The sequence below is a fragment of the Scyliorhinus canicula genome, chromosome 9 (assembly GCF_902713615.1).
Source record: "Scyliorhinus canicula chromosome 9, sScyCan1.1, whole genome shotgun sequence".
NCBI lineage: Eukaryota > Metazoa > Chordata > Chondrichthyes > Carcharhiniformes > Scyliorhinidae > Scyliorhinus > Scyliorhinus canicula.
The window spans coordinates 168,986,819-168,990,555 of record NC_052154.1 but is presented as its reverse complement, the minus strand read 5'-3'; positions in this window follow the sequence as shown (position 1 = coordinate 168,990,555).

Here is a 3,737-nt window from a genome sequence, read left to right as displayed (position 1 = left end):
TGGCAAGGTTAAGGTGGTAGCTCTGAATATGGATTGGGAAACTTAATGGAGGGAGAGATTTGGGGAGGATAAGAGAGTAGTGAACTCAAAGGAGAGAGTTGAGATGGGGGTTGAAATCACTGAGAATGAGCAGTGGCTTGATGTAGAGGATGAGGGAGGAAAGTAGTGAAGACATTTTGCTGAAAACATTTTTACCAAATTTGGGAGGACGGTGTAGAATGATGATTTTGAAAAAGAAGTGAGAGAGATGGAACAGGATGAGCTGCCCAAAGGAGGGCAACGTGCCAGATGAGTAGGGGGTAAAGTTATGGTGTGATCTGACGATAAGAGCCATGGCTGGCTGGGTGGGGGAAAGTGCAGCCAGGCAAGGAGGCTTCATTAAGGGTGAAGGTGTCATCACCTCTCACCTGGGCTTCTGTTCAGACCACAATGTCAATGTAATCATCAGCAATAAATTAATTGATGACAAAAGCCTTGTGAACAAGTAACTGTCATTCTGGAGGGAGATGTGCAAAGAGAGAGATGATCTGCCACTGGAGTCTAGAGGGTCAGCAGTTGAAGAGGTGAGTGGAAAAGAAGGAGCTTAGTAAATGTTAGCACTCAGCTGATACACTGGATGGGAAGGTTAACAAGAGAATTAACCTAACAGGGAGCCAAGCCTGGGATGGTGGCTAGAGAACAGGAAGATCAAGGTGTAATGAAGGGTTGGATGTTAGAGTTGTTCCTTTTGATTTCTCTTTGTTTCTATTTTATGTTATTACTTTTGGTCTGTAGATCCATGATCAGGATGTGCCTTTATACAGAGTTCTTAAGCTGAAGCAGCCTACTAGTCAGGACAGTGTGTTCCAAGTTTTGTATTTTGGAGAGGAGGAAACAAACCTGTTGGCATCGAGTGAATCTCAAGAACCAGCTTTGGAGGAAGTTGGTTTGATTGGCTGGCTGGCAACCTGTGGGTTGGCCAAGGACAGTGTTCTGCCTGAACTCAAAGGAGAGTTGAGATGGAGGATGAGCAGTTGCTTGATGTAAAGGCTGAGGGAGGAAATTAGTGAAGACATTTTGTTGATAACATTTTTACCGTATTTGGGAAGAATGTGATGCTTCTGAGAGAGCTGGGCAGAAATTATTTGACCTTTGAAGGGGAAGGAACAGTCTCTCTCACTCGCTGCTGAAATAGAGAACTGCTTTATTGTTCTAAAACCAATGAGTGCCTAGTTGTAAGGAACTTGCTAATACCTGGTCTGTTTCATGTTTTCTCGTTTAATGCCTGTCCTGATGGCTTGCTTTAAAATCACTGCCTTTTGGTTTTGAACGGAACCACCCCCCCCCCCCCCCCCCCTTAGCATTCATACTTTGTTGTACTGAGGGTTTCTTAAAGTCAACCAATCAAATGGACTGGAGTCACATGTGTACCAGACGAGGTTGAACTGCCAAGCCTCTTTCCTGAAGGACCCAGTTGGGTTTTAAATGGTAGCTTTCATGGTCATATTCACTGCTTCAATAAAATGAATTCAATGTTTTAACTTGCCATGGTTGGTTGGGGGTCGGTTTGCAGGATTGAAGGAGCTGGGAGCAAAGTATTTAGATATGCAAGTTCGAGACTTTGCCAGAAAGGAGATACAGAGCTTCCCAGTAGAGCCGGCTTCCACATTGCTGGAGGAGGTGCTGACGACAGGGGGACTGGAGAAGAGGGTAGTGTACGTGATTTACGGGGCTATTTTGGAAGAGGAGAAGGCGCCGCTGGAAGTGATCAAGGCAAAGGGGAGAAAGAGTTGGGAGAGTATATGGAGGAGGGGTTCTGGTGTGAGGTTCTCTGGAGGGTGAATGCCTCCACCTCGTGTGCGAGGTTGGGGCTGATACAGCTGAAGGTGGTGTATAGAGCACACCTTACAAGGGCGAAGATGAGCCGGCTCTTTGAGGGGGTAGAAGATGTGTGTGAACGTTGTGGGGGGTGGGGGGGGGGGGCGGAAACCACATTCATATGTTTTGGTCCTGTCCAAAGCTGGAGGATTACTGGAAGGAGGTTTTTAAAAATAAAATTCGAGTACCCAATTCATTTTATCCAATTAAGGGGCAATTTAATGTGGCTAATCCACCTAACCTGCACATCTTTGTGGGGGCGAAACTCACACAAACACGGGGAAAATGTGCAAACTCCACACCGACAGTGATCCAGAGCCCGGATCAAACCTGGGACCTTGGCACCGTGAGGCATCAGGGCTAATCCACTGCGCCACCGTGCTGCCCATGGAAAGAGGTTTTTTAGGTATTTACTAAAGTGGTGCACGTGAAACTGGACCTCATGGACCTGGGCCCTCGGAGGCTATATTCGGGGTGTCGGACCAGCCAGGTTTGGAAACGGGTGCAGAGGCAGATGTTGTAGCCTTTGCCTCGTTGATTGCCCGAAGGCGGATCCTGTTAAGGTGGAGATCAACCTCTCCACCCTGTGCCCTGGCGTGGTGGGGGGACCTGCTGGAATTCTTGATGCTTGAGAAGGTCAAATTTGAACTACAATTTGTGAGGGTTATTCATTATGCACTTTTAAGAATTAGACTACATTGAACATTAGTGGGGGAGCTGGGAGGGTTGGGGGGAGGGTGACTGTATGTGTTAATGGTGACTATGAGTGATTCCTGATTCCTTTTTGTCATTTGTTTATGTTAACATGCGGGCTAATATTTGGCGGTTTGGTGGGAGGATGGGATCGTTGTTATTGATATGGGTATTGACATTGCATTCGTTACTGATAATTGTTTATTGCTGGGTGTAAATGTGGGAGAAAATGTGAAAAAAGAGAATAAATTTAAAAAAAACATGATTATTATGAATAGGCTCGAAGGGCCATATGGCCTCTTTCTACTTCTATTTTCTATGTATGTTTCTATGTATCTGAGCCCTCCTCTTAGTATTTCCCATTAACTCACGCTGTGAGTGCAGCTGCCAGTAAACATTTAACAGGTGGATTTGGAAGATCAGGGGCAAATTGGAAATTAATCAAAAGAATAATAAAGAGGAGGATAATGAGGTGACGATCTATTATAGATTGGCCAGAGGACCAAGCAAGAAGATTAGATTCAACGATAACATGGAATTGTATTTGGCAGGAGAGGGACAGGAAACAGATGACTGACTACAGGTTTGCAGTTATATGTTCCTTATTCTTCTTAATGTTCTTATTGCAATCATATTTAATATTCTATGGTGTTCACTTGGTAAGAGAATTGTTCACTGGCATTGTTGCTCTGAAATTTATCTTTTTTAAATAGTACAGCACAGATTATGAGACGATATGGCATAAGTGTTTAAAATTATGGAAGAATGGGATGAGGTAGTCAGGTAGAATCCAGTAGTTGAGGCATCATGACTGAGCGTCATGGAGGCAAGATTAAATGTAAGATATTGAGATCAGAAGGCAGGAGGAAATTCGTTACACATTCACTTCCAAGATTAGTGGTTGAGGCAAATATTATGTTAACGTTCAAGATAGATTGGATAGATAGATAAAGGAAGGTTGAAGGGATAAAACAAGGTAAGTATGATTATGCATACATGAAGGGTAAATGTCGACATGGACTAATTGGACGGAATAGCCTATTTCTGTGTTGCGAATAATGCTTAATCACACGGACTCATTGCTCCCCCTAATTTTAATCCATGTATCCTGCACTTAAATTGATTCTACGTACATTTACCTAGTGTGTCGGCGAGAATTGAAATAGGAGCAATAGCAAGTCTCACGA